The 26,040-nt window shown below is 33.2% G+C and overlaps 1 long non-coding RNA gene across 1 annotated transcript in view; it reads left to right on the top strand.

Annotated features, from left to right (window-relative positions):
* The window catches only part of LOC125775849 (uncharacterized), a 71,801-nt gene that overhangs the window by 5,695 nt on the left and 40,066 nt on the right, over window positions 1-26,040 (top strand). Inside the window, exon 2 of the long non-coding RNA XR_007421419.1 lies at window positions 23,586-24,050. This is a non-coding gene — a long non-coding RNA (uncharacterized LOC125775849). The remainder of the gene's footprint in view (window positions 1-23,585; window positions 24,051-26,040) is intronic.

Raw genomic sequence — 26,040 nt, 5'->3', positions numbered from 1 at the left:
TGACATTTCATTTCGACATTTGGCATTTCTCTTTATGAACTCAATATTTAGTGACTGAGAAATGACAACGACATTTCTCCTGAACTTTTGCATAAATCATATTTCACATTTCCTTTCGTTGCTAAATATTTGAGCCAGTAATAAAATTATGACATTTTGACATAACGCTTTCGTCACTAATAGCCCACTGTACCACTTCAAATCAATTCTATGTATGAATGTTTGTGCGAATGGGCAGGGCATTGGCACCAAGAGAAATCACTTTGTCATAAATTAAGAAATCTTGCAAATTTTCGTTTATCGTTTATTATTTTTTTCTCTCTTTTTTGCCCTCTGCTGTTCCATCAAATTTATGCTTGACATAAGCTTAGAAAATTACAATAAAAAGGCACAAAAAGGCAGCAAAAGCATTTTAATTTAGCAAAGCTGATATTGCAATTCCAAGTCTAACAGGCAGCGGCAGTTCTAGTAGTAAAAGTAATAAAAAAGTTACTGTGCCGATTTGAATAGAACGTTGAAAGGCACAAAACGTAGTACCAACACAAATCGAGTTCTCACTTTAATGAGGAGCAATTGTTGTCTACCACACTTATGTGTACCGCACTTCGCCCACTGGTAAACGCTTTTATACTTGGCTTTGGTAGGTGTGTTGTTGTACCCTTTAATAATTCCGCCGCTTCTCCACGTTGGCTGGCGGCTATAAGGATCCATCAAATGCCTGCAGTTGACAGCTGCCAACACCAACACCAATATATCTTAAGCCAATTTTCACACGCTTCTCTTTGATTCGCGCCAAGTTTTTTCCCCGTCTTCCGTACCTCGCACTCTTTTATATTCTTTGCATAGTGTTTTCTTAATTATCTTCATCGTGTTGCTTTGGCGATTTCTGTAACGTTTTTTATTTGACCTTTCATGCCTATGGAGGTAAATAGTCGGTAATGTGAGATAAAGAAGTGCCAGGAATATGTTAAGCTATGAACTTCATAAATAAAAGATGACTGAGGTGTTTCGTAATCATGGATCTCAGATGATAATTTTGCAACATGGAGGATTTTGTTTTATTTATTAAGCAAATAAATTATAGCTTATCGAAAGCTGTGTGTGTCTGTGTTATTATACAACGAGGCAATTGGAGGCACTTTTTACCCAAAGAATGTTTCTTAAGGTCAGTATGTTTCCAAGGTTAGATATTCGGTGCGGATTTAAGTCCGATTGTAAGGTTTTTGTTAAAAATTAGACTTTTCCTCGACCAAAACGTAAACTTTTCTGCTTTGAACCTGTTAAACCTTATAAAAGGTTCCGAAACTTGGAAAAAAGACTTCTCCACGACCAAATAACCCTTACTGGTCTTCTATGAATATGAAGGATTTTAGAAAAAGCTTCCAAAATCCAAAAATAGTAGTCTTCTCCTCGACCAAAAAACAAAGTTGTCTTCGTTGAATATGAGGGTTTTTAGAAAAATGTTTCAAAATCAGAAATCAAACAGCAAGATCCATTAACAAACTAAAAAATAATTTGACGAATATTTTATTCTCGATTATATTTTTCTCTTTTTGGAATAGTTTTGTAAGAAAATTATCATATTCCATAATTCCTTTATCTGAGAGCTGATCTTATAAGATCTTAAGTTCTATGAAACTACAGAAAAACAGCTTAGAGACTGGCTGGAACATCTGTAAAGTCTCGGATCTCTATCGGCATACTTTCACTGGTTACGCATTTGATTCTTCCCTATTGATATGAGCATACGTATATAAATGTAATATAAGATCTCTTCTATGGAATCTATGGGAAAAGACGAAAACTAATCCTCTGGTATAAAGAGCAAACCATTTCAATATAGATGGTTACGATAGTAATATATTTTGGGTTATCTTTCATATATCCCTTAAAACTATACACATTGAAATTTTCGAGAGGCTTAACATACTGATCAGGGTGAAATGGAATACCAAGGGCAAGAGCTCCGATGAAAATACGCATGCTTTTTACTCACACGTTCTCTAAAAGGGCTGAAGGACGGCTGTCGACTTAAAGACAGGTCACATGTGAGCCGGATAGCAACCAGTAACGGCGATACATGCAGGGAAGTAGGCATGAGAGAGACCCTGGAATACTTCCTATGCTTCTAACCAGCTTTATCTAGGAGCTTCGCGATTCAGAGGACTAGATAAAGTATCAAATTTAGTTATCAACGCGCTCTTAAAGTTCGCAAGTAGCGTTGACGTCTTAGTTGGTCTAGGTATGGCGTGACAGCTTTCGAGTATAACATAACCTAACCGGCCAGTATAAGCTAACCTAAATTAATACCCAAAAATAAATTATACTTTATCGTATTGCGTAGCTAACTATTTTGACATTCTGTAGGCAAAAATATTGTTAATGCTATTGAAAAATAATCCTTCAGAAAGCGTCCAGGTCCTCTAAGAAGAAATTAGAAAATTAAGTTTTGTCTTATAAAAGTCTAAGTTTTTTGAAAGGTGGACTGTTCTCCACTCTCTGTACTGACCTTAGCTGACCTTGAAAAAGACAAAAAGGCACAATAAATCTCAAAAAGAAACCCTGCCTTTTTATGACTCTCATAACATAAACGAATTTCAGGTCCGTCTCCAGCACTGCGGTGCATAACTAAGCAGAATTGTAATACTGGGTACATATATACCTTAGTGCAACTATATATCTTCATACATATTTACACTGTATCTATGTGACAATAGCATCAAGCAGGTTTTCAACTTGAACATAAAATGCCGTAACTACAAATTCTTACTTAATGCCGGAAAAAGTGTACGTATGTATGTATGTATGTTCGAAACGATAAAAAGCAGTTGCTCATAGTGGCAGAAAAACGTTTAAGAATAAAGCTAAAACAAACTCGCTTTAAATATTATATTATCAGAGTAAATATATATTACATACACAAACACACAGATGCATTGGGCAAATAGAGAAGTTCGCCGTGAAGATTCTAGAGCCGCACAAAGTAGCAAAACAGCTGTCAAACTTGTTATTACGACGAGCACCAACATTCTGGTGGATACACACCGCTTTGCCAATATGCAGTTACAGCAGGCACATCAAGAAAAGCTTAGGACACAAGAATATTGCTCTCCCGGCACACTGCAAGCGCTTAGTATAGACATATGTGTATAAGTGTGTACATATGTACATATGACGGCGAGAGCGTACAGAATTTGTGTTTGGCCATAAAATGTTTATTAGCCACATAACTATGCTTGTAACTGTAAGTCAAGAAGCCGCAAGAGAGCTGAAATTGTAGAGCAGTTAGTCTTCCTTGAAGAAGACTGTGTAAACAGTAAGAGTTTATAATGAAACGGTTTTTTGTAAAGAAACGAGAGAGAAAGAGGAGAGTACTTAGTTTAATTTTTTTGATTAAAAAATCATTTCTATTAATAAAAAATCTATTCCCCTTTAATTAAACTCTTCCATCTCGCAATTTCGCTATCGATTTATTTACCCTTATGGCATGTTAGTTTGTTAAACGTCTACAAACAAGAGAGAGAGTAGTTTCTACCATTACATTGTGCATTACAAAACAGCTGAGCTAAAGAGAGCTTGCAATTAACACGCTGCTAGCTGAGTTTACATGGAACTTAGCGAGAGCGCATTTACATTGTAACAGTGAGAGTTGATTACATGAGCATTGAGAGCAAATACAGCGATAGCTTTCACTGTATAATTGTATGTATAGTATATACCTACTAAATTTGCGTGGGTGGTTTACTAAACAAAAATTTCATTAGGGCAGTCGATGTTATACAATTTTTTTATACACTGAAACTTAATAAACCCAGAGTTTGCCACGAATTTTTTAACACCCAAAAAAAGCGCCGATGGCCGTATAAAATATATACATAAATAGTTAGCGTGTCGAGCTGAGTCGGCTTAGGTATCCCCTTCTCTCTGTCTGATATAGATTAGATTGAGAAATCGATCTGAACTCTTCCACACATCTTTTTCTTTTACAGAAGTCAATCAGTTGTCTGAATGACTGATATCGGGCCACTGTAGCATATAGTATCAAAAAACCGACCGAACAAAATCGAGTTGTTTTTTATTCAACGAAATATCTCGTACGAAACTTGTCATGGATTGTCGTTCATGGTAACACTACAATCTTTAAACAAAAATTGCTTAGATCGGACCACTACAGAATATAGCTGCCATACAAAGGGATCGAGCACACTTAATTTTTTATCGATTAGGACGTGCAAAGTCTATTAATGACCAAACTGAACTTGTGGAACACATGTAAATAACCAGGAGTAGATAATGTAGTTTCAATGAGGATTTAACCTTTCCAGAAATGGATTAAATATCAACAAAACGCACAGATTGAGTGAGCTTACCGACCACTAGCATTAAAAAAATATATATTTTGAATCCAGGGTGTAGTCAACAGTTAATTTTTGAGTTTTAAGAGTATTTCTTGACTGGATATAAAACAACAAACACATATAAATAATAATAAAATAAGTTGAAATATTTTTTCTAGAGTTTTATTTCATTTTCTTAAGGTTTATCCAAATTTAATGCTATTTTTCAAGAGCCTCCGGGCATTTTGTATGCACATAAAAATGGTATGCTTATTTTCCAATACTTTCTATTGTATGCAACTCGCTCAGCTGTTTCGGCACAAACTCTACGCTCTGTTACTTGATTATCTCATCAAAAGTCCTCACGCGACTGTAACGCTATGTACATACCGACCGCCATATGTGATATTGAACAGCGCAACGCTCTCAGCTGATAGCACTTTCGCTTCCTTCGCTAACTGGCTGACTGCCATAAGCTAACAGCTGGCCGATTGCAGCTGTTGCAGTCCGCACGAACCCGTTGGCTGTTACTGCACGCTGTCACACTGTCACGCCGCTCTTCTAACATCCTGTTGCTGTTACTTTGCAGGCTTGCAATCTCAAAGCTATCGCACTGTATTGTCTGTATGTGCGCTAGCATCAGCTCCACTGTGAACTTCATCCATTTTGTCTGCACGCAACTTCGTCTGCCACCGAACGTCACATGGCGCTGCGATTCCTGCAAAGTGTATGTATGTATATCGTCCTGTCGCCTCAGCCTTTGCCGTGTTGCCTGTTTCGTGCGTCAATTTGTTTGTTCGCCTGCTTATGCGCTTAATTTGCACCGCTGTTGTTGTTTGTTTTTGTTTGTTCGCCGGCTGCGACCGAGCTTTCTTCATAACGCACGCGCTGCAACGGCAGTCATTGGTTTTGTAGATAGCAAGGCGTTTGGTCGAATTCGAACAACTTCAGACAGGACAGTGCCAGCGAGCCAGCGAGCCAAGCCAGTCAGCCAGCCGAACAAAGGCAGTACGCGGCCTCAGACCGGTAAATAGTAGTTGAATTGTAGTCTGTAATAGTGGCGTATTTTTTGGTACCGTAAAATACGCTGAGTTACATTCGTGTGAATAGTTCGATTTTTAGTGAGATTTGCGTTTAGAAATGTTGAATTTAGAGTTTTTATCGGCTCATTGTTTAAATACCGGCATAAAATGTGAAATGGTAGGCTGATAATATATTTGAGGGTATATAAATTCTGAAGTGTGGACCTCTATTGTAAAGGAAATGTATTTTTAAGTTCAAAGCGAAGTTTGTGCGGGTATGAATTTTTCTTCACTTCAAAACTCTCTTTGTGGGTCTTCAATAGAGTTCATATTTTAAATTCAGACAAAAATATAAAGAAATATCTTCCGGAAATAACAAAATAAAATTGTCCAATATATTATCTAATATTTCGTAGTTTTACTAAAAAATAGCGTCTCGATCTCGCGTTGCATTTCTTAAGGCATATAAAACATGTATAAATTATATGGGCTGGTAGTTTTATGATTGTAAGGTTTTTCTGGATGTAATCAAATAAAGTTTTCAAAATATTTTATAGTGTATACGTATACAATATCGTAACTTGTACCTCATAGTTTTTTTTTAAATAATGACTTGAATTAGTGTTGCATACATTAAGGCGAATAAACCATGTATGAATTATCTAAGGTTCTAGTATTATAGAAAACAGTAACGATATGAAATTTCTGGCGTTAAAGTGAGTTTTCAGAAATTTTGATGAGATATTTTGTTGCTTCATTTTTTAGAAATAGAATATTATGTTTTAAAAATGTTTCATAATTATAAATTTTTGATCAAGTTAATTTGAAATAGTTCTCAAGATAAGTGCATTCTTTGAAAACTGTTCATTACTCTTTAATTTTACAAAATTCTAGTTTTAAACTTTTTTTAGTCTAGTACTAAAGTTCTTTTCACTAAGACACTATTTAAACAAATATTTGAAGCATGATAAATCCAAAATTTTATTCGTCAAATAATAATAAATAAAAACCTTGAGTTTAAATATAATTTAGAAGACAAACATTAAAATCATTAAAGTAGTAAAATTATTAATTAATTAATCTTTAAATACCTAGACCAGTGGGTAAAATTTAACAATGTCCTATATTTTCCACCTAAAAAAGGAAAAGCAACTCAACAAAATTTCTCAAAGGCTTTTGGAACAATACAAAAATTTTTGGAAAATGAAAAGCGGGTGTCAAAGTTAATGTTCCTGTCTTCATTGAGTTCTTATCTAGCATCTAACAGATTCTCTTAGGGGGAAATTTGAAAGTAATCAAAAGTCGAAAAATCAAAAAACATTTTTATTATTATACTATAGTGGTATACAAGTAATGATAGACGGTTTGATTTTTCAAAATGATGGTTTTTCAAAATAAAAATAAATTTTACTAAAAAAAGGAAAAATTTCAAATTGGTTTAAAAAATTATCATCAGAAAGCGTATCCCTTTCATCAAATATACAAAGTTGACTTATAAAACAGCGTTCGGATAAAAACAGTTTTGGAGCTTTCTACAACCTAAGTTAAAAAATTCTTGCAATATTTGTAATCCCATATTTCCGAAACTTTTTGCCGGATCAATTTCAAATTTTTCGGATAATATATTCAAATACATATATGCACATATTCACATTCAATATACAAACAAAATCAAACTTTTGAAATTAACAAGTGGCTATAACTCCTCCGTTACTAATTAAATAAGTAATTAAACTTTAAATAGTTCAGTAACTGATATTTAATAATTTCCTATATTTTCCCCTTAATAAAGGAAACAGCAACTGAACAAAATGCTATACCAAATATGAGCACGATCTGTATATCAGTTTGTGATTTTAACAATGGATAAAATTGTCGAATAAAGAATTCTTTTCAAAAATTATGCATTTCTTACCAAATTTAGGGTACGCAGTTGTTACGAATGTTGGAAAATGCTTACGGTTATTTAGACTTATCAAAAGCAAAAGCATATGAGTGATACAAAGCTTTCAAAGACCGTTGAGAGATCGTTGATGAAAATATTAAAAAAGTGAAGATTTAAAAATCGTCAGGAAAGTGTTATAGAGATGGGAAGAGAGCACGAAATCTCTCGCGAGTCCGTTCGAATGATTTTGGTGGATATTTTGGGTATGAAACGCATTCTTGCTCGACTCATGCCGATAAAGCTGATTTTTTTTTAAATAGTTCTTGAACTGAAATTGCCGCTACTAAATATCTAAGCTCAGCTACCACAGATATTTAATTTGAAAATCATTATTTATATTGGTATATAAGCGCTGAAAGCAGATTTCAAGTGTTTCCAAACATCATAGGATTTGAGTTGTCATATGCCTCGGGTATAATTTATTTTAAGTTGTATTTAGTTATCTCTGTTGGTGCCTCTTTAACCTATTAGAAATGCAAAGACGTTGACTATTGTTCTATTGGCAGTAAGCGTGGTTGTTGCTGCACCTTATAAGTGTTATGGGAACCTTTCAGAACAAATTTCAGGTTGAACAGATCAGTTAGTTTTTGAGATATGAAATAGTTTCTAACACTTGTAAGTCATCTTTGTTTTGAAATTCAACGTTTCAGTCTATATATTTCACACATTGACATCATCAGTTTAAATGTTTTTCTAGAGTTTGCTTAGTGTGCAGATTCATTCACTTTATTTCTTCCTTCAACCCACAAAAGTTCAGCATAAAGTTTTTGAAAAATTTAAATATACAACTCGCAAGTACCGTAACCCAGTTTCGGCTAATTGAAAACAATTTTATAAGAGCGCACCTCCAGTGTCCTAACACTGTTTATTTGCTTACATTGTTGTTGCTTTTCCGCAGTCGAATTATTACCAAATTTGTAGCACAACTTTTCACGGCTTCGAAAATTACTGGTAAATTTAAACGTAACTGGTTCGAACACGAATGATTTGTTTATTTATTTTACGCTTAAATTTTTGTAAACTTGCAGACACATTTATTTTATTTTGTTTTTATTTTTGTAATACAACTTTTTTTTTAATTTTCAACGGAAACCGGCTTTTTGTCGCAAACACGCTGAAAGAGTTGAGCCACAACTCCATGGGTGCCGCCAGCGCTCCAAGCTCCAGCAGCTGGCTGTCTGCGCGGCAGCGCGGCTTGATTGTGCCGCTGGGCAGCATTTTGGCAGTTTTAGCAGTTTTCAAAACAGCCAGCTGCCGCTTTTGCATAATACCTATAAGTACATTTGCGGTTGCTTACCACACATACCAAGGCACACTCTATTAGATCTCGAGATATACTCCGTGCATATGCAGGCGCAGACCGCCGAGCAGACATGTTTAAGTATTTTTTAATGCGCCTGCCCCGCACCAGCATTACAAGGCATGGCTTACAAGCGGGCAATGAGTTCAGTGTCTGGTTGACGATTAGTTGCCACACCAGCCAACAGCCACCAGAAGCCGCACTTTTTGTTTATTTTTCACTGCTTTAGACACTTTAAAGTGTTTCTGTCTACCCGTCTGGTCATTTCAAGCCGTCGGAGTCGTCGTCGTCATCAACGTCATTCTTTAAGTTTAACTCTTAGGCTCAAACGTTGATTGACATCTATGTTTTGACTTCAATTCGCTTTGGTCGTGAAATTCGTTAGCGCTTTAATGTAAGAAGTTAATATATAACTCAAGCGTATAAAGTCACTCTAGCAAATTAATAGAAGTATAATATTGCTGGTAGAGATCGTTAACACAGTCCATTTTGTATCGCTGGAGAGCGTAGAATAAGCTCCCTTGTAAAAGTGGAGAGAAAAATTCTGGTTTTCTAGGGACTACATAAGAAGAATTTAGGCCTTAATAATATAATAATTAGCATACAGAAATTTGATTCTACTAATAGATTATTTTAGTTCAACTCTTTTATGGAACCAATATAATACATGAATATTTTAATCGAGCAACGAAGTGTATAAAATAAAGCTTAAAACTGCTGTTCCTTGACTATACATTATATGGATATTAAAGTGAATTCCACCGGAACTAAAAAATCTTCGCAAGTGAATTAGCATAGAGCTATTGACTAAGACTATTTAAAGAAATAAGTAAGGGCTAAGTTCGGATTGGATTACACATTAACCGGATTTAAGTCTGATAGAATAAATCACTATATGAAGCATATGGAATTTGGGGTAATGCTGGCGCCAATTTCACATATTTTCGGAATTAAATTATGTTTTGAGTCTACTTTCCTCGAGAATTGTTAATTTGTTGCGTAGATGGGGCTCAGTAAGTGTAATGATTCTGAAAGCTATGACAGCGGTTGGTTAGCTACTGACAGTTCCTCCCAATCCGGTAAGATTTTACCACAGATAAAACATTCCACGTAGCGAAATGCTCCTGATCATGGTCATAGCATCGGCTTCACATGGTAGTGACAGCTACAGCGGTTGTCTGATTTGGAGCAAACGACTCGCGTTATAAACGTGTATTTTTAGTGCAGGTTCGTAAGCCAATGTAGCAGCCACACCAACGAAATATGATACTTGGGCTCATCATCCATCTTACTCGACTACTTAAAACATATTTGGCCCTAAGATCCAACTAGAGTTTAAGGAAATATTATAAGGTTTTTCAACAGGGCACTACAAAAGTAGACGTCATATTTTCCCGCTCTCTTAAAATTTCTCTTCAGTAAGATTTGGCATTTCATCATGACTAGATATACGATTCAACAAAGAGTCGAAATTATTAAAATTTACTACCGAAATTCGGAGTCAGTGGCCTCAAATTTAAGAGCAGGTTTTTCAATAAGAGCGCTACAAAAGTTTTTTTTTAAATAAAACAAAAACGTTTTGGGGTATCAATGAAATTCTTTATTCCTTTAAAAGTGCATTCGTACATACTCTATGAGTCACCATTGTGTCCCGAAAAATTGCGGTTTGGTGCTATTTATGTGCCGGCGATGTCATTGGGACGTACTTCTTCCGTGATGATCAAGACCGGCCCGTTACTGTGAATGGGATTATCTACACAATTAAATAGATATACTTCCTTGATTTCTTTAAGATATCCAACATATTGACCCGGTATATACGGTATAAAGTCAACCGGAAACTCGAAAGTGTTACATATATTTGGTATAAAAGGGCTGGAGGAACTTTTGACCCTAGAGATATTAGCATTATCTTTGAATTTCGATAAATACCTCATAGTTTTACCAATATTTTTAGTAAAAAATCAGCTAGACCACTGAGCTCAACATATACTGCACTTGGGTACTAAAGTTCTATTGAAATAACTTCATTGGTGCTTCAGTTATGTATATGCTATAAAATTAAAGAATCAGATGGAATTTATAAGTTATATTTTTATTTGAAAAGCAAATTTAATTTTTGACCGATTCCGCTCATTTTCACAATGTAACAAAAACACGTCAAAACACTGAACCAAATTTTGTTGGAAATGGTCGAGTTAGTCCTGAGTTAAAGAATTTCACCTTAAGGTGAACGGTGCAACGAACATCGGTAGTTCTTTTTTGATACTCGCTCTGACTCTGAGGTATCTACCACTCACTATATCTTTCTTTAATCTGAAGCTGAATGAAAGTCACCCACACTTTGAGAGATTTTAGCATAATACATTTGTTTATACAGAGTTTAAATGTTCTATAATCTCTTTGATCTAACAGTAGAGAGTATACAGATCCATTAAATCTCCCAAATGCTTAATTAATCGGTTTACTTACTGTCTGTGAAATTACTGTTCAAAACTTGAAGTTTATTGTTCGAATCAGAAGTCATATATGTGAATATACATATTCAATTGTGATTTGTTTTGGGAGACAAAGCTGATCTGAAGAATGACGTTTATGACAATCTCTCAAAAGCCCCGTCGGTCAGCGATCAGTTCACATCAAAACTATGTATACAGTCTTTTGACGGCAGTAACGACGATTCCTTTAAAAATACCCTTAACTTACGGGACTAATGAGTTAACCGAGTGACATCTTCCCGAATTCTGGCTGATTTCTTATATAGCTGGTTCGATATTAACTCAGTAGTATAAAATAAGAAAGAAAAAAGTTTTACATACAAAGACTTAATTTTGATTGGTTTGTTGTTTGTATGACAGCAAGATGCTATAGTAGTCCGTTCCGAACTATTTATATACCATATTTGGCGATTATAGCTTTATCTTGTGTAGTAATCTATGCTGAATCATGATAATTTATCTTGTTAAATGAAAAAGTTTCCAAAGAAGATCTTGATTTTCATCGACCAGTTTATATGGCAGCTTTATTTTATAATATTTAATAATTTCTACACAGATTAGATTGTTGTCCTTAGCAATTATTCTAGCCAAATTTCATGATGATATCTCATCAAATAAAAAGTTGTTGAGTTTAAGGACATGATTTTGGTTACTACATCTGTATGGCAGCTATGTCTTATAGTAATCCGATCTAAAAAATTTGTTAGGAAACTGTACCGATGCCTTAGAAAATAATTCTGTCACAATTTCGTGAAGATATCTCGTTAACTAAAACATTTTTATGTAAGAAGACTTGACTTGATCATTCAATTACTAAAGTAGTCCGATAAAAGAACGTGAACAGGCGGTCATAGCTAAATTGTGACACTCTTTATATACTCTGTTTAGATTATAAAGATCCGACCGGAAATATCCACTTTAATACGATATAATCGTTAATGTCGCTATCCATTCGTTTGCAGAGTTCTCTTGGCTTCATGCTTTCGCTTGGTCTTTTGACGATTACTCCTTGCTATGCACAACAAAATAGAGTTTCCCTTGAGTTCCGCCTGATCTACGCCATAAAATAAAGCTTTGTGCTAATTATTTTGAAATTTTAGAAATCTAGAGAATTTTTATAAGCCGATTGATCTTTAAAAAGTAAAGAAAAAAGTTGTTTAAGCTTTACTTTAATTTCACTTCAATCTTGCATTTCTTGCAACTTTCTGGCGAATTTCTCTTAGTCTCGCCTTTGCATAACAAACTACTTTAAATACGCTATTTAGTTGCGCCAATAAATGAACCAAGGGCAGCAAAACAGCAGAAAAAAGGAGAAATATGTAAGTGCAATAACAACAACAACAGCAGGCAACAAAGAATAGAGCAAAGTCGCCAAACTTCTTTTTTCGTCAAATCGCGATTTTTTGCTTTTTTGCTTGCAGATTTCTTTCACCGCTTGCAGCAGTTCAACCGACAAACAGATATATTTATGTACGTATATTTATGTATATATCTATATATACAGTTTTTGTCTGCGGCGAATAAAGTGAAAAATAAAGCAAGAATTATGTTTTGCTTTAAGCTCAAAAACTCAAAAACTTTGCTGCTTTGTTCGATTACAGCAAAGATCTTCTGCTGAGTGTTGCTCAAGCTGGCAGCTTCTATTCCTCGTTTTGTTGCCGCTGTTGCTGTTGTTGTTGTTGGCAAAGTTTAGTTGGTTTCTTTATGCTGAATTTCAGTATTTTCCGTTGCCTTTTTTTATTTATTTACTTATTTAATTTTTTAATTAATTTTTTTTCGTGCTTTGTGTCTAAGTTTAGAAATATATAACATGTTGTTGTTGTTATTGCTGCGCCTCCACATTGGCCTCGGCCATTTGGACGGTTCGAACCCTCTGCGACTCGCCATCTATCAAATGGTGCGGATACTTAGCTACTAGTAGCCAAGCATATGTATATAAATTTCATATATACATAAATATATATACATACATAGTGATAAACATATGTACAGACTTTAAGTATATGCTCACATGCTTCTATCACAGCTTGGCACGCTAACTTGTTTTTCATTGCGGCAGCAGCTTAAGTTGTTTCAACGTCCAATTCTACACAAACACACACGCACATACATATATATTTGTACTTTTGTTCATGTTGTTGTTGCTGTTATTTCATCTTTCAATTGTTGGCTTTGTTGGCTGCTTTTGCCACTTGTGCCTGTGTACCAAGCTCGGACTTGTTTCGAAGCCAACAACTCTCTTGTTCATTACTCTTGTTCTGTGTCTATTATGCTGCGTCGCTTATTCCATTGTTGCTGTTGTTGTGATGTTGTGGTTTTTGTTGCTGTTGCTATTATTATTAAAATACAAACGAACGCAGTTAAAGCACTTGAAACTAAAGAGTTATATAATTCATTTTAACAGTAATTGCGCCAGCATTAATACGCGTGGAGCGCGAAAAATAATTTAAAATTCTTGTTGAGAGTTGGAAAAAACAGCAACAACAACAAACATTATACTTAAAAGAATTCATATTAATGATGGTTGAAACTACTTGTGAGCCACTTGAAAACTTATGCTGTTGTAAAACTATGCGAACAGGGTGCCACACCGAGCGTTGCTAAATAAATTGCGAATACTTCACTAAAATAATCTATGAGGAATGTTACTAGGAGAAAATATTCTTAAAACAAGAAAACAGCCCTTTCACAGGTGTATTCATTTCAGCCTAAAAGTGTACAAAATGATCTTTATCTCGATTTTAATTGGCCAGTTTGTATGGCAGCTATATGCTGACCTCATTCGATTTGAACAATTTCTTCTAAGATGACACCACTTCTTCAGCTAACAATCCATGCCAAATTTGAAGAAGATATCTTGTCAAACAAAAAAGTTTTCCATACAAGCACTTTATCCTGATTGTTCAGGATGGCAGCTACATGTTATAGTAGCTCGATATCAGTGATTCCGAAAAATGAGCATCTTTTTGGGGAGACAGGACAAGGATGTGTGCAAAGCTTCAGATCGATCTCTAGAAAACTGAGGGACTAGTTCGTATATATGCAGACGTGAGGAGTGGCAAACGGTCATAGCTTAATCGAGTCAGTTCGTTAATGAGATCATTCATAAAGATATATTATAGGGCCTACGACGTTTTCTTCTGGGTAATAGAAAACTTCGTGGCAAATATAATATGCCCTTTTCAGCGTATAAGGACAGTATACTACCATGCAGTATACTACTACGACTATACTGTATCTGCCAGAATACCATAATGAGATTCCTAACTAACAGAGTCATTAAATTACGATTGTGACAATTAGAGACATGACAATCGATAAACGTTCGAAGATTCTTACAACTACTTTCTGTGAGTTTACAGATCTTAATCAAACATTAATCCTTGAGTTGACAATGATAAACTTGATTAATGGTAGATCGAAAACCTTCAGTTATTCTGGAGAACTAGTTGGAATAAGAATTAGTTACTTTGACAAATTTGTGAGAGAGTATTGAGCGTTTTTTAGGAAATTTTAGGTTGACAAGAAATTGGTGTACAACAGTCGAAGTCAAACTTACTAGCTACCTTAAAGAAGTTCTTGATCATTACTGGCTAGTTATAGGATACTGTAACCTCGCATCTTTTGGCAAACTCTCAAATCTATCAAAACAGCTGAGGTTAAGTTAGCCTGGTGGAATGATTAAAATTCTCATTGAGGGATTTCTGCAAAATAGCATTTTTCGATGTTTTAGACTTTTAGCCCTTAGTCGAAGCAGCGATTCATCTAATGGCAGAGAGGTAACTAATACGACTACGCTAGTGCAAAATCTCTACATGAAGCTCTCAGAAAACTGAAGAGCTTTGTAAATAAAACCACAAAAAAGCTTTATTGAACGTAAAGCTTCAAGAATCGAAACAAAACAAGTTAGAATAATATTGAATTTTTTTTTAGTTAATTACTTACTTAATTAGCAATACAGTTCTTTAATTTCAGAAGGATTTGATAAATTTTTATGATTTGAGAAGGCAGAGAAAGAGAACAAAGCTGATGATTGAGAAAACGTAAAAGCTTTGTAAAACCAGTAAAAGTTTTATTGAACTTAAAGCTTTAAGGATCGAAAAAAAATTAGAATTATATTGAATTTCTCTTGAGCTAACGCATATCTCTACTATAAACTATTGTCTTAAACTTTCAAGAATAGAGGCAAGAATATAGCCAGAAAAAAATATTTTTTTTCAAAATTTATTATTGGTAGTTAATGTTGATATAACATTAATGTTATACATTATTGGAGTTAGGTGGCAACCCCAACGAAATTAACTTATATATACTAAAGTGAAAAATAGAAATGAAAGTAGTTTCAAAAATTCTTTTTAAAATTTGATCTCATGGTATATACTAAACTTTGTGTAGAGATGGCAACTCTTTTCTCTTAAATTTCACTCAAAAACTGTTCTCAAACAAAATTATTGATAAAATATTTATAATATTTAAAAATGGTTGCGATTTTTTTAGTAAATGGAGATAGCTGGCAACCCTATTAAATGTATTCTACTTTAAATTTATAGGTATACTTAACTGAAAAATGTAAATAAAATTAGTTTCAAATTATCATTTTTTAAACTTGAAGTAATTACATTTACCTAAATTTTTTTGTAGATGGCAACTCTTTTCTCTTAAATTTCACTCAAAACTCTGTTTTCTAAATATAATATTGAAGATATGAATATTAAAATTTTTTTGCGAATTATTATACTACTTATATGACATACATTTTATCATAGCCAGCTGGCAACTCTGTCCGAAAATATTTCTGAATATTTTATAGTAAATACTAAAAATACATTTTCAGTAGCAGTGAGTTAAAAAAAATAAATATTTAATGCCCGAAGTCATTACCGTTTTCTACAGCTAAAAAGGTAAAAAAAATGCTGTCAAGTTGCCACTCAAAAGCATTTTCATGTGCTAGAAGTTTTATTTTTTATTTTTATTTTTTCGTTTACTCAGTAGTGTAGTTATTTGGTTATTTCTGCAAATTTTTCTACTCTATTATTTCATCACTTATTTTAGTTATTTTTTCTATTTTGATTTTTGTTGTATTTTATGACCATGTACAAGTATTTGCATTGTTGTATTTCCTCTTTTGTGCAAACACTTCCATTTGGCGCATTCATTTGGGGTTTCGCTAATCGCTCTGCACATTTGTCAAACGTCGAACAAAATGTTGAAAATGTTTTTTTTTCTCTAGCAAATTGTTGGCTGCGCACCGTTTTACCCCCCGCGACAAAGTATTTACCTATAAGTATGCTATAAATGCATGTGTGTATATTTTTTATGTGTTTGCGTCTAGGCTTATAAGTATGTGTATGTATGTGGTCAGCCGTGCTGGCGTTGAAGCTGAAATGACTTGTTGGCCAGTTGGCAATTTGAAAAGGTCAAATATGGTTTAATTGCTTAAATGCAACAATGCATGACCAATTCACACTGTGAATGCAAAAAAAAATACATGAAATGAAAAATGTTGAAAAAATTATCGCATGTAATAAAAAAGTATGAAAAAAGTCGCAAAAAGCGCTACCAACTAATGACCAAGCGTCTGAAAAGCGTTGAACCACGACTCTAGTGAGCCATTTGCTAACAAATTATGCGTTATTATGATATACACATGTATGTGTGTGTGCCTACTTATTTGTATTTGTGTGTAACTGCCGTAAACACGGAAATCAAAAAGTTCGCAGCGAACGCAAAAGCTTTGCAGCTTATGTTGTGGTCTTAAAAAATCATAAAAAATAATTAAATGAGTTTATTAAATTTTTGCCGTTATTTATTTTCAATATTTTTTCATATTTCTCATCGCACGCTTTGTTTATGTTACCACAAGTCGCCGCCTACAACTTGTTAAATAAACAAATGCGCCGAAATTAAATGAGCGGGCGCGTACTTTTCACCGCGTACGTGTTTTAATATGAAATACTAACGGTGTTTTTTGTTTTTCGGTAACTTTTTGCTGGAAACTTATGCTTGTCAGTGGCTAATACCTGCCTTTCGCACACCTCAAATAAACAAGGAATGCGTGTTTAAGGTAAAAACTGAAAAGCGAAAAAAAAAATTTAAGAAATATTTATTGAATTAATTGTGTGTTTTCATTTGATAACTGTGCGTATGGCGCTCACCTCGAAGGCCTTTTAGTTTTTGCACGCATTTTGTTGCATTTTTGTGCTGATTTCTGTCGCATCTGTAGCTTTTTTGGTCGGCTATTTGCGGTTATGGGTCATTAGTGCAACGGTTTTTTGGTCGTGTAGTCGCGCTTTATTTAATAAATTTTATATTTTTTTTTTAAGTAGTGAAGTATTTTGCAAAATATTTTAAAATCTGTTTCGCAATTAGTGTTTTTCTATTAAAGTAAAAATTGTGTATTAAAAGTTGTAACCTTTCAAACTTAATTACTTATAATTAAAAAAAAAGTAATCAATGCCTTTAAAATATTAAATATTAAAACTAAAATTAACAATTAACTGATCTCCGACTTTTTATTTCATAATAATGAGTTTTGTACTCAAAAAGTTTTAAACAAAAAGCAAATTCTTTAAAGGATTATATCCATTTCCAAGGCAGAAAAAAAGGTTTTTTCTGTGAATTTTTTATAAAGCGGCATTTAATATAATAAATAATTAAAATTTATGCACATTTGCAAAATTCAACTTACTACAATAGATTTTTCAAAATTTTGAATTCACTTTATTCCGCGGTCGATCAATAGAAGTCCCTCCGAAAAAATTTGGTTGGCGGTGAGATTTTTCTGCTTAAAATTAACTCAAATAATCCAAAAATAAAAAAAAAATATTTTTACCAGAAACGAATACAGATTTTGAAAATTTTACATACACTCGATCCCGTAACCGATCTTAGGGGTTATATCCCTCGTATATACTATAGCTGAAGTCTTAGTAATTATTTACTAAGGAACCCACATACCAAGTTTCGTCGATATATCTCAATTTTTATTAAGTTACATCCTGATCATTTATATATGTAACCCTACATATATCTATCCCGATAGGTTTAGGTGATACGTATAACCGTTAGGTGAAAAAACTATAATTCTCTGTAGCAAGTGGTTACAAGAGTATAAAAGTCTATTAAAAGTCATCTTCTTAGCTCGTTCTCCACTCGACTTATTATTTGCTACTTTTTGAAAGCTTGCTTGAACTTTTGGTTCATGCCGAATACCTCAGCCGGCACGCGTTACCAAAAATATACACAAATGTGTATTTTACCGTTCCAATTCCAATAATGACATGTAATTAAATGAAAAAGAAAGTTAACGCCTTCAAGGTGAAAGTAAAACATCCTCAGTCTACTCACCTTCCACATATTTGCCCGAATATTTACATAAATGAATATATAAATCAAGCACACACCCTTTTCGTAAACCGAAAATGAAAAAAAGAGAAGAAAATTTATAACAAAGCAACTTTCTTTCATTTGCTGTTCGTTTAATGCGCGAGCTTCATGGGCCTACCTCAACTTTTCGGCTTTCAGAGATCGCCAAATTGACTATTTTTGGTTGAATTCATTTACTTAGCGGTGGAAATAAATAAGTATGTATGTAAGTTGGTTGAGTAAAAATTTGTAACTAAAGCAATAAATCATGTGTTGCGTTTCGGGAAATTTCAGTCAAGATATTTGTGTTGCTAATCCCCATTTAGGTTATGGATGTATATACATACAAGTACATGTATTTGTATACTTGTATTCTAAATGTATATATTAACATACTTATAATTAATGATTGTAGATATATGTATGTACATTTTTTATATATTGGTACTCCTGTTCAATATTAATGGCATTATTGTCTTATATATTGGTTGTCGAAAAAGTCTTTTCGTATTTCTATTTTCTATACTAATAAATAAACAAATATATACCATTTGGTCGACCAGTTTTTGTCATTTTCCGCTAGAGCCATTATTCCATAAAAATAAAAATTAAATTAAAAATTTTAAAATATGGCCAATTACTTCATTATTTTCATTAATTTTTGAACAGCTTTAACTTTTGTCGAATTTAATTTTTTTTGGTTACATGAGGCTTAAAATCTCGCCTTACATAATGTGATTGATATCACTGCAGGTATACGATTGCAACGACATCTTTTGACAAAATACGAAAAGACTTTTTCGACTACTCAATATGGATCTTCCCAATAGGATACCAATATGATTTTCGAATAATCAATCGTGCTTTTGGTTAGCAGAGACCACTGCCCTGACACAGATTCTGAAAAAAGTGGTTTAAAGGACTCAAATCAGTCATTAGCTGTAGAATTAAGCTTAAAAAAACAGGTCACGTTGCCACCCAAAAACATTTTCATTATATTCTAGAAGTATTCTAAGTGACAATTTGACATAACCATTTCTTGATTTAATTCGGTCAGAAAGTCGGATTTCATATTCTGAAATTTTTATTTTTTTAGAAGGCCATTTGACAAACCTATTTGGCATTTCGACGATTGGCAATGATAAAAAATCCCCCCTCTCACTATTCTCTGTGACATAAGTTCTACCCATAGTTTTAGAAAAGTGTGTGATATCTTCCAGCCATGTTAGATCTGGAGCTCTCTTAAATTGCTCGCTAATGATTGCTATATCAGTGCCGAGTTCCAGCAGCTGTCGCAGAAGGCAGTTAACGGTTTTGCATGTTACATTTCACTTTGCTCTGTTCTAGGCAGAGTTAGCAGCTTGGTCAGTTTTTGCAATCCTTCAACTTGTGACCGGGTCTCCCACATCGTATGAATAGTAATTGGCCCTTTCTGTTAGGTTTTTTGCATACCTATTGCTCAAGGCCTAAGTTGAAACATCTGTAGAATTTTTTAACTTCCTTCGTAAGCTTTATTCTACATCTGGTCCATCGTACTTTTATGTGTCCTGCCTTTCGTACTCTGTTTGCGCAATCGGCTGTCAACGTCACATACATACATATGTACGTATTTGTTCTCGAATTCCATCTTTTCTTGGTTCATCATGACGAATGTTATGAAGCACCTCGATATAACTAGTCAATATTTAAATTAATTTTGACAAATCTGCTGAGACCCTACTATATTGAGCACCTATTTGTAATTTTAAGCTTTATCCCGGTGCAAATCCACACATGGTAATTTGTCAGAGTGTGTGAAGAGAAATGTCAAACATGCGCTTATTTTGATAGTTAGCTTTTTGATGAATTTTATATTCCTAAAATCACACCCTATATTTTAGGTATTAACTAAGGCAATATAAATAACTGAATTATAGTAGTAACAATTGATAAATTCAATTATTTTTTTTTTTTTGGAAATTTTAATAAATAATTTAATTTTCAAATTAATTCTCGATATTTTTTTTTCAATCAAAAAACTACGCAAATATTGCACAAAAGTGCAATAACTTTATTTGACAATTATTGCCATCGATTTCTTTAATCTCCATTTCTGTCTAATAATTACAATGGCGCGGCACGTTTATCTACACGCTTCCATTTGCCATTTGATGTTCATGCTCATGTTTGCACATGTTTTTAAACATTTTTTGCTAACATGCAATTAATTTTGTTTGCTGTCAGCAAAAATAAGGCAACACAAAAAGCAACAACAACACACAAAATGTACGCAAAAAAATAAAAATATCCATCAAATACAAATATCAAATATCTAGGCAGTGTATTTATAACTACAGTCAATATACAACAACAAAAGCAGTGTGTACTTTTCGTTGCCAGCTACAAGCAAACGGCACTTTGTTGGCATGGAGGAGTAAAAGAGGCCTGTCCGCGTGCAGAATTAATATGTTCATGTCACGAAAAAAATTAGTGAACACATGACTACTTGACACTCGCATGGGTCGACAAGCACGCACACAAGCACCCATACATACAGAAGTCTACAAGAACACGGCAATATTTTGTTTTCTAAAGCAACTATGGTAAGCAATTGATGACTTTCCAAAGGTTATTTGGCATAAATTATTTTTGGTGCAAATGTTCAAAATTCATATTTCCTTCAAAAATTGTTAAAAAAATCTATTAAAAATGTATTAAAAATATGTGTTAAAATTTAATACGTTTAAAATTATTTAAAAATAAATTTTTTTAAAGCAAAAATAAAAAATTGAAGAAAATAACGGGAAAAATTAATTTTGACAGTGAAACATTTTGAAACAAGTTTTTAAATGTGAAATTAATGAGGTTGAGAAAAGAGAAAATTAGAAATATTTGAAAATACTATAAATACTTAAATTTTTGAGTTCGAAAATTTTTAAATATTTGAAATGAAAGTAGAAATTTTTTCAAACTTTTTTAAAATGGTTTATATTAGTATTGAAACTAAAATTTTTAATTTTTTTTTTGTAATATTGAAATTAAAAATGTTGACAAAATTTTCAACACTGAAATTTAAAAAAAAAAAATTTTGAAAAAAGTTTCGAAAATAGTTTTGAAATTATAAGTAAGAAAAATTCTTTTTCAAAACAGTTTCTGTTTTAGTTTTAAATATTTTATAATTTTTTTTTTTATAGTTTTTTGAATAAGAACTTTGACGATATTTTATTTTGTAAAAATTAAATGAAGTTTTAGCCATGTTTAGTGTTTAAGAAATAAGAAAAGAAGAAAATGTTTCTAAATAATTTTTAGTATCGAAATAAAATTTTTTTAAAGGTTTTGAAAAAATGTTTAAGCTTTGGTAGTATTGAAATTACAAATTTTGTAAAAATTTACTCATTTTTAGTATACAAAATTTAATACTTCTTAGTATGGAAATTAAATTTTTATCAAGTTTCAACCAAAGTTTTGGTTTTTTGTAATAATGAATTTTAAATAATTTTTAATATTAAATACTTGTTTTTTTACCAAAATATTTTAAGAAATAAAAATTTTTTAATAATGTATTTTATATCCAAACTTGTCCTTTTCGTAAATTTTTCACAGTGAACTTTTTTGTCTGTAAAATAAATTAAAAAAAAAAGTTGGTTCCAAACTGAAGTTCGCAAAATTTCTGTCTTACCAATTCTAATTTCCTTTACGAGAAAAAAAAAAATTGCGGAAATAAAAATTGCTTTCCAAAAAATATGGTTTTCGAAAAATGCTGTTTAAAGGATTCGCAAGGAAAAATCCATCCTTTAAGCAAATTCATAACAAAAAGTGACTCTGAAGTCGAAGATGAAAAAATCCAGGCATATCATGCGTACATACTATATATTAAAATATAAATATAAATAACTTCCTTCCAAATTTAAAAGAACGGTTTTAATGGTTACCAACATTAGGTTCGAGGCTTCCTTTAAAGTTATACTTGGAATTCTAAGCAGCAAATACTATATCAATAGTTGTTAGTGTCAAATAGAGGTAACGTTTCGTAGTATCCTCCGGTATTTTATTACTAATATTAAAAGATAGTTTTAGCAAGTAGTACATAACCTCAAAAGTGGCTATTATGAATACTGGAGCTTCGGAGATTGGCAGTCTACCCTTTCTCTCTCTTTATGTAGAACTTTTTTAGTTTTAATTTCGATCCGGTTTCGAACTCAAGCTTACCAGAAGAATACCCACTTAAACGATACACACTATTTCACCAAAAGCGCTTCGTACTTTTTGGTCTAATTCGACGTTAATGTCTCCTCAAATAGAAATAATAGGAGAAAATACTTTTATGCATACATACATACATACATATGTACATGGCCGGTGTCAGTCAGTCTCGCATTGAGCACCATAAAAATGACAGACAGCCTTCGTTGAAAGTTGACCAGCGTAAAAATCGAGCCAACGCGCGTTTTCAGTAATTACTTTTGCTCTGGGTGTATATATGTGGGTGTGTACATACCCCTGTGTGTGTGTGTGTGTATATATGTATATACGTACAGTTATGTGCAGTACATTTGATGCCTCTAATTTATTTATGTTCTGAATGTGCCAATTGTTTTGAGTATTTTTGTATATATTTTTGCCTTTTGTTGTTATTTTTGTAATTTCAGTTTTCAGTTTTTAGTTTGTTGTTTTTATTTTTGTAATATTTGCTTTTATTTCTGTAATTTTTTTTTATCGTGTTTTTGTAATTTTCGCTTTGTACTCGGCGAGTTGAAACAGTTCAGCGAACAGCTATACGGCACTACGTGTACTTTGTGGTCAAATAACCGACCGACTGGCTGACTGACCGCTCTCGCGCCAGTCTACTTGTTGCTAAGCGGCAAGGCGGCGCAATGTTTCTCGTTCCACCAACACAACAAAATCGCGTGCAGTTATCCCCTTTTGTGTTTGAGTTTTTATTTTTTTCGCTTTTTTATTGTTGTTGTTGCCTTACTTGCGACTGCTTTGTTCTCATTTTTATGGTTAACTAATTTCGCGTTGGCAATTTGGCTGTCCATTATTAATCATAACTGAAATAGGTTTATAATTAATTTTAAAAATTTATGAAAAATTCAACGCAAAATTTCTAAATGTTTGTTGTTTTTACTTTCTTTGCAGAAAAAAATGTGTGAACATCGGCTCTCTCATATGATAATTTGCAAGTCTGCCGTTGATATTTTGTGAGATCCCCAACTAACTGTCGCTTTTCGGATGTGTGTGTGTATGCATTTTCCAACAGTTTAATGTAGAAAAAACAAAAAAATTTCAATAAAAATATTTGAATAATTGATATGAGCAATATTTGTAAAGCAAATTGAAACTAATTAATTGAGAAAACAATGAAATGAGCAATTTGAACGCGGAAAAATCGAAAAAGTGAAAAATGAAATTTTAAAAATTGTGTGCAGCATTTTACTGCGCCAAAAAAAGCAAATAAAGCAAATAAAATATAATTGGTGAAAACAACTAAAACTAATTACTTCGTGTGGTGTTTTAAATGAAAAAATTATGCGACAAACAGAATAATGATTAGAAGGTGTATTCGTGCATCAGCTGCCTTTCTATTGCGGGAAAATATATAAGGTGAGTACAATTTATTAAATTCTTGTTTATATGAAAGCTGAGCAGAAAACTTACAGCCAAAAATGCTTTAAGAAATTTTTTTAATAACGAAATAATGAAGAGGTTCTTCAGAGCCCTTAGCCAGAGTTCGCAAGTAGTTTTATGATTTCTTATCTTGAACTCGAACCAACGCTATCTCCAGTACAATGCTTGGTACAATTTCTCTAACTTCAATAAGTCAGGAAACTCCTTCTAGCTTAGTAGAGCAGATTGATGAGCTTGGTAGGTCAGTTACTTCAGTTTCATTAGTTGCACATGGAGAACGTTTGGAAGCTCCACTGGGTTTTGCGGTTCACACTAAGGGCACTCAAGTAAGCTCGGTAAATCCCAATTAGATACCAGGAAGATCCTTCTGTCCGAGAGTATAGGAGCAGTAGGAGATCCAGTGAACTTCTTGCTTTCAGTAAGGTTCACCTTTCGATAGATCTAATTGGACACTAACCAAACGGACGTCATGGAATGGTATGAGACAGCATGATCAAAACACTTTTTTTTGGAATTGTCGAACAATTGCCAATTTAAGACTTCCTAATCTGCGAACTCTGGTTAGATAACAAGAAGACCTTCAAGCTAAGAGCAAGTCTTAAGAGGTCTCTTAAACTCCTCGCCCTCAGCAAGGTTCACCTTTCAATAGCTATAAGAGTTCCTCTCAGACACTAACCAATGGGGCTGCATGAAAGAGTATGAGATAACATGATCTCAATACTTCTTTTCTGATTGTTCAGTCATTGCCAGATTAAGACTAAAAATACTCCTAAATACGTGAAATAGTGTAACAGGATATATCCAAAGTAACCAAATTTGTGATAGGTAGAAGGTTGGTGAGTCGAGAGCTAATATCCAACTTCAACTAACTGCATCATGATAACCTAACCTATTTTCAGCTGAACATTTTTGAAGTTCTGAAGTCACCAAAAAAGCATATTGTCTGTACAAGTTGCTGGACGTGTATCTACAGGTTTCTAGTTGTAATTTCATTTACCTACTGCGTGCTTTTCTCTGTTAAGAACTATAGCACTTAACGCCTTCTAACCTTTCAATCTATAGTAAAACATATTTTTGACCGATCTGGGGGGATATCGCGGGAATTTTTAAAGTTTGAAAAGTCAACTTTCTAAATAAATATGTGATGGTTATTTTTGAGAAACGAAAATTAATTGGTGAAATTTTAGTTTGAATGAAAAAAAGAAAATTCCTATGTAAAATGTATGGGAACCTAAAAAAAAAATAGCGACCACTTAGTGTTAAGCTACAGCGCCTGGTTTCAGGGAGGACTTTTGTTTTGTCAATCACTACCATTTGAGGGGATAAGAGTTGAGAAAATTTCAAAATTTTTTTTTGACGCACCCTAATACCAATGTATAGTATATACACTTCAACAAAACTGAGCTTTTAGTACATCAAATAACGACTTAAGCAACGCTAAAGTATTACCTCAAATAGTCTCTTTTATAATATATAAAAATTCACATTTTCATATAGAAATTCACCACTTTACATATATTAAAATTCAACACTTTCAAAAAAATTAAATAATCTCTTTTATATCAAAATCCATTATTTCGTATCGAAATTCACCACCTAGTACCGAAATTCACCACTTCATAACGAAATTCACCACCTAATACCGAAATTGACAACTTAATATCGAATTTCAACTCTTTGAAAAATAAATAAATTCCTCAAAATTTTTTTTTTCAAAATTGAAATCCACGAGATTTACCACTTTATATTGACTTTCACCACTTCACATTGCATTTCACCATTTCAATGGTGTAATTACCTTATGGAGATTCTCACTTTAATATCGTAGCCAACGCACATTCACACCGAGATGCATACACATACTTTTTTTCTCAGTTATGCGCTCCCTGGTGCCCATTTGCCACGCGTTCGGCGTAAAATTTCTGAACTGTTCGTAATCTGCCAATTTTACGGTATTAGAAAATCA

This window comes from Bactrocera dorsalis, chromosome 1 (genome assembly GCF_023373825.1).
Source record: "Bactrocera dorsalis isolate Fly_Bdor chromosome 1, ASM2337382v1, whole genome shotgun sequence".
In the NCBI taxonomy this organism is placed as follows: Eukaryota; Metazoa; Arthropoda; class Insecta; order Diptera; family Tephritidae; genus Bactrocera; species Bactrocera dorsalis.
This window is presented reverse-complemented; position numbering and strand designations above follow the sequence as displayed.